Consider the following 13,075-nt stretch of genomic DNA (forward strand, 5'->3'; position numbering starts at 1 on the left):
AAGAAGCTACAAAGACTAAAATCATAGACCTTTTTATATTTATAATAAGGGGACCATTGGAAGACCTCTATGTAAAGCGATTTTTATGTGATTCGAATTTGCTTGCTCACATGGGCAAAGGAAAGAAGGAGGGAGATAGGGAGAGGGCTGCTCCTGTGGAGGGAGGGGGTCAGCAATTCAAGATGGGAGCCAGGGACAGAGAAGCAAGAGCATGAGAGGGAGCACATGGTGGTGAGGGCAGGCATATGGGGGCCAGGCAGGAGAAGATGGGTGACTTCTGCTTTCACTTGGAGGATTTTTTTTTAGTTTTTTTGGGGGTGAGTGAGAACACTGAGCCAAGGGAAAAGAGTGGAGGGGTTGGGGGAGGGGAGAGAGAGACAGGCAGACAGAGGTATGTTGTTCAGTCATTCAGTTGCATCCGACTCTATATGACCCCATGAACAAAGCACATGGGGTTTTCTTGGCAAAGATACCAGTGTGTCCCCTTTTCTTTCTCCAGTGTGTCCCCATTTTACAGATGAGGACCTGAGGCAAATAGGAGTTAAGTGACTTGCCCAGGGTCACATGTCTAGTCAATGTCTGAAGCCAGATTTGAACTCAGATGTTCCTGACTCTGGTCCCAGTGCTTTAACCAATTGCACCCAGTGAAGTTAACATAGGTGTTTTTTTGGAATGTGGATTTCTATCAGAAATTTTTTAGTAAAGTAAAATTTGAGTAAAATGATTTTACATAAAGCAAGAACTGTCTGTATTAGAACTGTTCCATTGATTGACAAGATATGACTTCATACTATTGACCCAACTTTTGTAACACTAATACAATTTTAATTGAGGCACTATATTCATGAGTTGTCATGCCAAAGAATTTATTACCAAGCAACCTGTCACGTGGTGAAGAGCATTTCTGTACTTAGTTCTTGGAAAGCAGTTTGTCCTAGAGACCATCTCACAGCCTTTACAGCTGGGAGGAGTGGTGGCCAGAGATGGTGTTCTGCCCACGGTAGCCTTTGCAAACCCAGAGGCATTTCCAAAGGGCAGTGAGGCACTGGAATAGGACCAGTACACAGTGCACAGATTTAGAACTGTAATGCAATGATTAGAGAAAAATATTTTTAAAAGTTAACCCATCCTCACTACCTTTCCCTCCAATTAATTAAATTTAAAAACCACCACCACAAATCCCTCAATACATATCTACATAGCCTGGCAAAACAAAACCTCCGCATTAACTTTGTCCCAAATTGTATGTTTCTTTCCATATCTACGGTTTGCCACCATTCTGCTAGGAAGTGAGTGGCATGTTTCATCTTCATTCCTTTGTATTCAGTCTCTTGTTGCACTGGTCAGAGTTCTAAAGGATTTCAAAGTTGTTTTTCTCTGTAAGTTTATTATTGTATAGTCCTGCTTACTTTGCTCTGCACCAAGGTCTCCCCAGTTTCCTCTGAAATTATCCATCTCTTAATGGCACAGTAAATTTTCCATTATATCCATATACCGCAATTCATTTAGCTTTTTCCCAATAGGAAAATAACTCCTTAGTTTCCAACTTTGGACTATGCACATATGTATTCTTTTCTTTTCTTTTTTTTTTTATTTCTTTGAGGGTAGAAGCCTAACTGGGACAATGAGGTGGTGCGGGAAATGGAGTGCCAGGCCTGGAGCCAGGAAGACTCATGTTCCTGAATTCAAATCCAGCCTTAGATACTTAGTAGCTATGCGACCCTGGGCAAGTCACTTAACACTGTTTGCCTCAGTTCCTCATCTGTAAAATGAGTTGGAGAAGGAAATGGCCAACCACTCCAGCATTTCTGCCAAGAAAATCCCAAAGGGAATCCCAAAGAGTCAGGTATGACTGAAACAATCAAACAACAACATAGGCCTAATAGTGGCATAGCTGAATCAAGGGGTGTGTACAGTTTTGTAACTTTCTGGGTATAGTTACAAACTATTTGCGAGAACTGGATCAATTCACAGCTTACCCAAAGGTGTAAGAACGTACCTGTTTTTCCATAGTCTCAACAAAAAATTGTCATTTTCTTCCCTTTGTTATCTTTGATAGACTTTTAGGTATGAGATAGAACATCAAAGTCGCTTTAATTTGTATTTCCCCAATTATTAGCAGGTTAGAGTAGTTTGCTTGGATTTCTTCCTTTGAAAACTGCCTGTTTGTGTCCTTTGATCATTTATCTACTGGGTAATAGGTCTTAGTCTTACAAATTAGAATCAATTACTTTTATATCTTGGAAATGAGAACTTTATCAGGGGATACTTGTTGCAAAGATCTTTTCCCCCATTTATCTATTTCCCTGCTGATTTTTACTACGGTAGATTTGTTTATGAAAAACCTTTTTAATTTTATATAATCAGATTGTCCATTTTATGTTATGTAATCCTCTCTTAGAGACCAGTTGCTTAGTCATTAACTATCCCCTATCAATACATCTGAACAGTAATTACTCTTTTTTCCTTCCTTCCTCTCTTTCTCCCTTCCTTTTCTTTCTCTTTCTTTCTTTTCTTGGAAGCAATTGGGGTTAAGTGACTTGCCCAGGGTCACACAGCTAGTAAATGTCTGAGGCCAGATTTGAACTCAGGTCTTCTTGACTCCAGGCCAGTGCTCCATCCACTGAGACACCTAGCTGACCCATTACTTTGTTTCTCTAATTTGTTTATGATGTGACTTTTTATATTTCGGTCCTGTTTCCATATGGAACTTATCTTGGTACATGGAGTTAGGAGTTTGTTCACTGTTAAAATTTGAATGAGGTTCTTTCTGTACCAGTTCAAGGAGTTTTACAATGAGAGATGTGATTAGTTTTTCTTTCTCCATTTCAAGTCCCACCTCTGGCAACAAAGACCTCTCTTTGGCTATGTGATTAGAGAGTAATTTTAAGGGAAAACGAAAAAACCTACACAAAAGATTTGCATCCGAAAGGGATAGAGACAGAGCAGGGACGTGCTGTGATAATCCAAATTTATGACCAGTTTGGATCGGTAATGTGGCAGCTCTCGAGATGGTTCCCCTGTTTTTTCTTTTTGCACAGAAGTCTTGCCTTTGTGCAAAAACTTTTCAGTTTAATGTAATCAAAATTATCCGTTTTGCATTTCATAATGTTCTCTGTCTCTTGTTTGGCCATAAATTAGAAGTCTTATCTCTGATGTGTGTTAAGTATGCTGGCTCCTTTGGGTGGGAGGCCAGTGACTGATGGGAAGCGAGGTGTTATTTATTACCTCTACTTCCATAACTCTGTGCAGCCCAGGTAAGCTCTAGGGGCCCAATTCCCACTCTTAAACTAAACGGGGTCCTCAGAGGGCTGGTTACATCTTTCCCAGAGTTCCAGGGGTTTCCCTCAGGGACAATGGGTTATGTCTTCTAATGCTATCAGCTCAAGGTCCTGTTCTAGTGTGCTTTTCCCATTATCACTCACTAGTTAATATCTCCTTAATACCACTGACCTAGCACCTCAGTATCATTTAACCAAATAACATCCATTACCTTTTATGAAGGAATATTTAGTGAGAAGATTAGAAGAGAAAATACAAAACATGCCCCCTCTCAACACCAGGGGGGTAAACTTCTCCCTTTTTCACTTTCACTTTGATTTCTGAGGAGGGTGGGCAAAAGATTGAAAAAGTAGAGTAGAAAAAGTAATTAATCTATTGTATAACTTGGAGTGTATTTTATTTTATTTTATTTCATCATTGTATTAAGCCCTCTCAGCACTTAGTATACTGCCTGGCACACAGCAGATAATTAACAAATGCTGTTGACAAGGAAAAAAATTATCAGACTAATGCTTCTTTCTAGTGGATAAGAGTTAGAGCTAGAAAATTCTTTGGTATTCTTTTATTTTACTTTTTAAAGTTTAATAGTATTTTATTTTTTTCCACGGTTGAATGTCAAGAAAATTTTTTAGCATTCATTTTTACCAGAAGGAAAGTGTGTTGGAGATCGGAAAGTCCAGTACTTTCATCTTGAGACTCAGAGGAGATGGAAGTTGACTTTCTCTTGTCAGTGCTGGGACTAGAACGCTAGATTCCTGACACTCTTGTCGACACACCAGGTGGTTTGCCTTCCTGGTCATAGTGGTAGCCTGAAAAAATGTTTAAATTTTTTTAATTGAATGAATGAATGAAAAGCATCTATTAAGTACTTTCATGTACTAAGCTCGGTGATTGAAATATAAAAGTGAGATAGTCCCAGTCCTCCAGGGGCTTACATTCTATTGGGAGAGAGGAAGATGGCCAGGGAGGGGAATTACAGTAAGGGAAGTCACAAAGAAGGTCAGTAAAACAATAAGGCAATCAATGCAGTCTCCCTTTTCAGCGACAGGGGTGGTGTTGATTTGATCACAGTTCTCAGAACAAGAGGTGGCAATGGGCAGAGAAACTGGTACCTGAGAGACTTAGGTCCTCCGGGCACAGGTCTCTGAAGCTTAGGTTTGGAGGATGGAGCACACAGTGAGTGTGGTATTGAATATACACAATAACACAATAACTTTCTTACCTTAGGATTCCCTTAAAGGTCAACTTCACTTTTCAAGTTGGAATTTGTTTGGAGTATTTTTGAAGCAATCGGTCATTCAACAAACACTAGCTATGTTCCATGCTGTTAAGTGCTGGGGATACAGAGATAGGTGAAAACTGTTCCCTGCCCTTGGGGAGCTTTAGTGGGAGAGATCACATGCAGAAAAGCTCTGTACATACAAGATACAGTGAGAAGGGAAGGTAATTTTGGAAGTAAGCAAGGTGGGGAGGGGGACAAAGAAAGACCTGCAAAAGCTGCTATTTGAGCTCAGCCTTGAAGGAAACCCGGAGATGGAGATGAGGAGGGAGAAGGCGTTCCAGGCAGGGGAAACCGTCTGCACAAAGACATCAACACAGGACATGTTCTGTGCACATGAGGGATAGTAAATACGCTCGCAGAGCTGGACTGTAGAGTTTGGAGAGGGGAGTGAAACGTAAGAAGGCTGGAAAGGTAAGAAGGGACATGATAGGGAACCACTGGAGGTTACTGAGGAGGGACATGTGCTTTACGAAAATCACTTTAGCACAGAGCAGAGGATAGATGTATTGGAGAAGGGAGAGACTTGGGCCAGGTAGGGCAGTTAGGAGGCTACTGCAATAGTTCTGGGAGAGATGATTTTTTTTTGTTTGTTTGTTTTAGGCAATTGGGGTTAAGTGACTGGCCCAGGGTCACACAGCTAGTAAGTGTCAAGTATCTGGTATGAGGTCAGATTTGAACTCAGGTCCTCCTGACTTCAGGGCCGGTGCTCTATACACTGCGCCACCTAGCTGCCCCATTCTGGGAGAGATGATAAAGGTCGGTACTAAGATGGTAGTTGTGAGTGGAGAAAAGGGACATATAAGAAAGATGCTGTGGAGTTAGAAACAAGATTTGTCTTCCCTCGTGACAATACTAATGAGTGTGCAGTGCAGATATTATCCCTAGTTTGCAAATAAGGAAACTGAGGCTCTCGGGGGTGATATAACTTCATAATCTCGTAAGCTTTAGAACTACAGGGAATTTAGAGATCATCTAATTATGTTGTTCTCAAATGTTTGGGTTTCAGGACCCATTTGTACTTTTAAAAATTACTGAGGACCCCCACGAACTTTTGCTGTATTATCAAGTATAAATTAATATAATAATAAATTATACAAATAATTAATATTTTAACAAGAATTGATATTAATAAATAACTAAAATAAATATATAAATAAAAATATAATAGATAAATTATAAAATGTATACATTAAAAATATTTATTCATTTAAAATAACAATAATGAACTCAGTAGATGGTAACATAAATAACACATTTTAATGAAAAACATATTTTCCAAAGCAGAAAAAATTTATGAGTGGCCTTGTTTTATATATTTATGCAAATCCCTTTAATGCCCAACTTAATAGAAGACAGCTGTATTTTCATATCTGCTTCTGCATTCAATCTGTTGCAATGTTGTTTTGGTTGAAGCATATGAAAGAAAAAATCCAGCCTCACAGAAATGTAGCTGGAAAAAGGAAGATTATTTTAACAGGCAAATAACATCTTGGTATTATTATGCAAATAGTTTTCAGTCTAGGGACACCCATGAAAGGTGTCAGTGACCCCCAGAAGTCCACAAACCTTACTTTAAGAGCTGCTACTCTGATTTAATTCCTAATTAGAGGAGGAAAGGGATTTGTGGAGAAGTTAAGGGACTTGCCTCAGGTCGCAAAGATAGCAAGTGGCTGATTCAAACCCAGGTTTCCTAGTTCCAGACCTGGGAGCTTTCTCCTATCACCCCCCTGCTTATCTCTGGGACCCAATTAGTAAGTAGCAGAGTTGGAATTCAAGTATACACACACACACACACACAATACACACACATACACACACAATACTTATATTATATCTATATCTACATTTACTTTTGTAAGTAATCCCTCTTTTGGGGGGCCCCTAGACCTGCCTTATTCTTGTTTATTCTATAGCAAAAGAGTGAAGCTCCACTCTAATACTTTAGAAAATGAATCCCATGACCTACAAAGAGGTCCATTGTGCCCTGTATCCACTGCCTCACCTAGTTGCTCTGGGTTCAAGTTCTGTTTTTAGATACTTTTTTAGCTATCTGACCATGGACAACCTCTCAGAACCTCAGTTTCCTTATCTGTAAAATGGCAATAATAATACTCACACTGACTACCCTTCAGAGGTATTGTGATGAAAGGGCTTTGCACAGACCTTAAAGTCCTATTCAAATATGAGTTGTTCCTATAATATTCCCACTTTGGAGAACATTTGTTTCGCTTTCTTCTGGGTCCCTTCTTTCGGCTGTTTGTTTTCTTCTTAAGTCTGCCTCCACCCACTTCTTTCTAACTTCCTTCCCTCGCTTCTTTATCCCAAGCCTTCCCCCTTACTGGAAGGTCTGTTCTACCCACCCCCAAGTCTGTCTGGTTTTGTGTGATGTGTTCACACAACAGCATATCTGCCCCCAGAGATGACATAGGTCTGTGATGCTGTGATATGTAACATAAGTGGACGTTGGGACCGAAAGGTGAGACAGCAGTATTCCAGAAGTCCAAATTCATAAAATAAGGAGTAAGAGCAAAAGCATATAACATACAGTTATATGTAACTGGTGGTCTCTGGAGTGCCACAGACTGCCATTCAAACTTTGGAGGCTTCTCAATAATCTTATTCCATGGCTTGTGGCCTCATCCAGGATAACCTTGGGATCATCTTAATTCATCTTGTTTCTAGCTCTTGTTTAGGTATCTCCAGTTCTCTTGCGATCATCAAACTAACAAGGCATGAAAAATACAACCAAGGTATCATACACAGCAAAAAGGAAGGGTTCATATGGGAGCCCCTAGAGAGTAAAGAAAACTTTCTTCTGGGAGGTCCATATTCCTTAGGGCTGTTCTCAATTTACAGCGCTACCCACAGATTGATAATTTCAATGTGGGAAAAGAGTTTAGAGTTTCTAGGGAGTAAAACAACTCACTCATCTGAGGAGCCCTGTCTTTCCTAGGGGCCTATCTTGTCACTACACACTAGAGTTGTGGTTTCCCCGAGTCAGGAATAAGTCAGTATCTCTAGAGTTGATCCAATATCTCCGGACCCCCAATATCCCCACCCAACTCCCAGTACCAGGGAAGTGCATGATTCAGCTGGCTACTCCATAGCGTGTTTCTGTTTCTTAAAGTTCCTTGATTCCAGTTCCTGGCTTGAACCAGAACCAGGAACTTCTTGGTGATTTTTTATTGCTGCTACCACCCCCAAGTCCTGCTTTTATTTCCTCTGGGCCACAGAGAGTTCAATGTTCAGTTTCTTGTTCCTGTCAAGGCTTTGCTGCTCCCATCCCCCGACATTTTTTAATGCTGCTGTCAGTCACTTTCCCTTCTACCAGAAAGTGTTATAGCTCTTGCTATGGAGATAGTAAGGGGCCGATAGACTTCCAGGCTAGCTAATCAACCCATATCTAGCTTGGTTGTTCTTCAAGCCACAGTGCTGCCTTGCCATAAAGGGTTCCATCCTGGGCTCTGCAGACTACTGCTCACCCAACTGTCTCTACCAGAGACACTCAACCTCTCTAGACCCCAGTCCCTCATCTGTAAAATAAGGGGGTTGGGCTGGATGTCATCTAAATTCCCTTCTGGCTCTAAACTCATAATCCAAAGTGAATTAAGTCTGAATTCTATTCATCTTTTCCCTACTTCAGCATATAGGCAATGTGCTAGATGGCCATAAAAAATTTAGAAGTTGGATTGGAGGTTAGAGGCCATGTGGTCCAACTCCCTTCTTTTACAGATAAAGAAAATAAGGCTTAGAGTGGTTATATGCCTTGCCCAGAGTCATACAGCTAGAAAATATAAGAAGTAGGATTTAAGCTCAGATCTTCCTGAGCCCAAGTCTAGCACTATCCACTATACCATGAGGAAAAACACAGAGTTTCCAACTCACTTCACCTCCCCCTAATCCCAATCCTAGGGCCAGACCATGCAAATTACCATGAGGCTCAGAGAAGGCTCAAGAAAGCATTAGAAGTAGTGTAAAGGGAAGAGGCAGTGTAACACAGTGGACAGACTGCTGGACCTGGAGTCAGTAAATCAGAAAAATCTGGCTTCAAACCTCACTTCTGGTATTCATTAGCGGCGTGAACATGAGTGAGTTACTTAAACCTTTTACCTGAGAGCTACCTCACATGGGGCTGTGGTAAGGCTCAAATTGGACACCTGAATGCCACAGGTCCGTGGTCCTATGACATCCATAACAGTGTCAAGGCTTGCATAGTGATGCACAGTCAAGGCTGCACAAGCCTGTGGAGGTAGACCACGTAAGTCTGATCATCTTTTTTATTGATGAGGAAACTGGCTCTCAAGGGTCTGGCTCATAGCTAAATAGCTAGTGTCTAAGGTGAGATTTTAACTCAGGGCCTGGACTCCAAGTTTTCGCTGTCTTTGTACCACCATCCCTGATACCCACAATCAGAGGATAGTATCATAGGATATAAAGGAACCTTAGAGATCATCTAGTCCATGGATTCTTCATCTGGGGTTGGTGAACTTTTTTTTAAACAAATACTTTGTGAATTATATTTCAATATAATCATCTTTCTTTCTAATCCTAATATTTCATTAATTTAAAAACATTATTCTGTGGAGGGGTCTTACAGGCTTCACTAGACTGCCAAAGGGGGTCCATGACACAAAAGAACTCCTGGGCTGATTCAACCCTCCCTCTTTCTCCTGTGTTATAGGTGAGGAAACTGAAACCCAGACAAGGGAAGTGACTTGGCTAAGACCATACAATTCTGTTCAATTCAACAAACATTTAGATGCCTTAATATGTGCATTGTTGTTGTTTAGTCATTTTACAGTTGTGTCCAACTCATTGTGACCCCCATTTGGGGTTTTCTTGGCAAAGATACTGGAGTGGTTTACCATTTCCCTCTCCAGCTTATTTTTATAGATGAGGAGATTGAGGCAAATGGGTTGTGACTTGCTTAGGGTCACACAGCTATTAAGTGTCTGAAGCTGCATTTGAACTCAGGTCTTCCTGACTCCAGACTTGACACTCTATCCACTGTGCCACCTAGCTATGGCCCACAGCTATCAGAACTGGGATTAGAACCTAGGTCTTTTGAAGTCCAAACTAGTCATCTTTCTACTATATCAATGCTACCTAATAGGAACAACTAACAGGTTTAAAAAGGAAAGAAGGGGGAACAGTGGGGAATCCCAATTATCTTAAAGTACATCTTCTTTTCCACAGAATGGATCAAATTCTCTCCAGGTACTCATTGTGCTGAAACGGCTTCTTTCATTCATTACTTGTTGATATAAGCTTTTATAGATTTCCACAATTTCCCCAACCTTGCTAACTCATATCCTTTCAAATTTAGAATTTGATATAATTGAAATTGAAGCGCAAGTTCTTTGCTCATTCTTTGAAGAAAGGATTAATTAGGAAAATTAATAGTGCAAAAATTTCATGGAAGACCATTTAATTTAAAACATATTACAGTATTTTCAGGCACTTCAGGAACATTCAATTAATACATAAGTTATCCATAGTCCAGGGACACTCCCATCAAAAGCTCTAGTTCTGGGCTCAACTCACAAGGAATCTGGATTCATCCTGAGAGGAGCCCAACCCCTAAATAAAGAAATCAAGCTCTCCCCCCTTGTTTCTTTGGTTCATTATGTCCCTTACTCTAGAGATCTGGAGAAAACTTCCTTAAACCTATCACATTTATGATACACTAGTTGGAGATAAAGATAAATTCATTCTCTTGAAATCTTCCTTTCATCCCTACCACTCTATGGAAGCTGCTCCTTTGATACCAGTGATCTTGTCTTTGATAAAGCCAGAAGTTCCTTCTCAGCCCTATCCTCCTCGACACCATGATGTAGTGGAAGGAACACAGGTGGCAGAGGTGAGAGGGTGGAGTCAGAACACCTGGGTTACGATCCCAGCTCTGCTACCTATGAGACGTTGGGGAAATGTGTTTCCTCATGTGCAAAACAAAGGGTTCGTAATAGATGATCATTAAAGTTAATTTTAAAAAAAATTTCTTAATTCCACAATTACCGGCAGTGCACCTCATTCACCGTCCCTTCTTGACATCTTCCCATCAATTCTCCTTTCTGACCTATTCTTTCTGATCTCTCTTGCTGTTTCAGTTTCCTTCTCCTGGGCATCCTGGTGGCATAGTGGATATAGTGCTGGGCCTGGAGTCAGGAGAGACCTGAATTCAAATCCCACCTCAGACACTAACTAGCTGTGTGACCCTGAGCAAGTCACTTAACCTTTGTTTGCCTCAGTTTCCTCAACTGTAAAGTGGGGATAATAGTAGCATTTACCTCCCAGGGTTGTTGTAAGGACCAAAAGGGATAATAAATGTAAAGCACTTAACACAGTGGCTGGCACATAGCAGGTACTATAAGTTGGCTATTATCGTTATTACCTTTATTACTATATCTAATAAAACCAAGCTTCATATACCATGCAAGTGTCTTACTAAGACTATATGTTACAAAGGAGTAGATAAAAATAAGATTATATTACATATTTCTCAATTAGTACAAATTGACAATTCCACTTCATATACAGAGTTTGGAAGGTTTTTGTTTGTTTTATTGGTGCCTTTGGTTTTATATCACGTTAATTTCTTAAATCTGTCTCCCCATTTCCCTACTCAGACTGAGCCTTACCTTGCAATAAAGCTTTAAAAAGAGAAAATAAAAAAAAAACAGCCCTGCAAAACCACCTGACCTATTGACAACACTCTACTGTCCCTATCACCCTGCCTCTGAAATGAAGGGAGATTTTCTCAAACCTCCCCTGGTGCTGAGTTTAGGCATTATAATTACCCAAGATTTAATTTCAAATTTATGTATTTTTTGGTTGTCTAAGTTTACCTTGTGACAGCCATAGTGTATTCTGTTCATGTCTTCCTGGGTTCCTCTGAATTTTTCGTATTCATTGTTTTTCATGGTACAGGAATATTCCATTACATTCATGTGAATGCTTAGGCATCCCCTGATCACAGAATCACACAGACTCAGAGATGGAAGGGACCCCAGAGGTCATCTAGTCCAACCCACATCCAAATGGGAATCCCCAGTACGGCATGCCTGACAAGGTTTCATCTAGCTTCCATTTGAAGAATTTCAGTGAGAGGGGATCTACCACCACTGAGGAAATTGAGTAGTGCTTTTATTTCCACAAAAAATACTGCAATGACTATTTTGGCATATGTGAGACATTCTTGTTGGACCTTCTTGGGGTATAGGCCTAGCAGTAGTATTTCTGATCAATGGGTATGGAAATTTCTTTTTCTTTAAGCACGATTACAAATTGCTTTTCAAGATCGCTGGATCAACATAATTTGCTTTAAAAATTAAAATCTATCCCACATGCCATGTTTTAAAAGTTTGATATGGGCAGAAAGAAATTATAAATAATAGGCAGAAAAGGTCTAGAATTAATCGTCATTTTTCATTTTTAGGCAATTGGGGTTAAGTGACTTGCCCAGGGTCACACAGCTAGTGTCAAGTGTTTGGTCTGAGGCCGAATTTGAACTCAGGTCCTCCTGACCTCAAGGCCAGTGCTCTATCCACTGCACCACCTAGCTGCCCCCCCAATGTCATTTTTGAATGCGGATAATGAATGATACAGAAATGTAGGTAGAGAGTAAAAACTTCATTCCAAGACTAGTACCAAGTGTGGACTTTGGAAAATTACGTCTCTCATGCTTATTCCAATTCTACAAACCTGAGATAAATGTAAAAAACTATGACTATATTTGTCAATACATCAAAACTGATCAAGAAAGGTTTTGATTATATTTGATTGAAAAAATCAGGTGCCTACTACATGCAAGGTGCCTAAGTGAAGCATAATTTGATTTTCTTCCTATCCAGTTGACTAAATTAGTTACCAGCAGCAATTGAAGACTCCTACATGCCAGGTGCCAAAGGTAACATGATGGGTCTGTGAAAACCTAATATCCAGTAGAAGCACCCTGGGATCCCTTTGTCTACCTGAAAATAATTTGAATCCTAAAAAATACTGCCCTCAAATGATATTTTCTCAAGTCAAATATCCTACCCTTTTGCCAAATAGTAAGAAAAATAAAACAGCGAGCTCTCACACCCCCTTGTGGCTAAAGTTATTCATGCTCAGTGGAACCTTACTTGGGATTGATGGAGCTACTGAAAAGAATGGCTAAAAAACAAACCATTTTCCATTAAAAAAAAATTTCACTCTTTTATAATATATGCTATTTAGAATGCATGTTAAGACACTTGAATGACCATCACAAGGAAATCTAGTTCCATTTTTTAAACTACTTTCTCTGAAGAGAGAAGGTAAAAGAAAGGAGGTTTAAGAGGTTAAGAGGTTTGAAAAAATAAAAATAAGGCCTTGATGCCCTGGTCATGTGTTTGATAACTTTGCATATATTTTTCATGGAAACACAGGATCATTTCTCTGGAGCTGGAAAGGACCTCAAAAACAAATTCATTCAGCCTCCTCATAGGAGACTGAGGCCAAGGAAGACTTGCCAAATGTCAGAAAAGTAGT

The sequence above is a fragment of the Phascolarctos cinereus genome, unplaced genomic scaffold (genome assembly GCF_003287225.1).
Source record: "Phascolarctos cinereus isolate Bilbo 61053 unplaced genomic scaffold, phaCin_HiC Scaffold_5;HRSCAF=322, whole genome shotgun sequence".
In the NCBI taxonomy this organism is placed as follows: Eukaryota; Metazoa; Chordata; class Mammalia; order Diprotodontia; family Phascolarctidae; genus Phascolarctos; species Phascolarctos cinereus.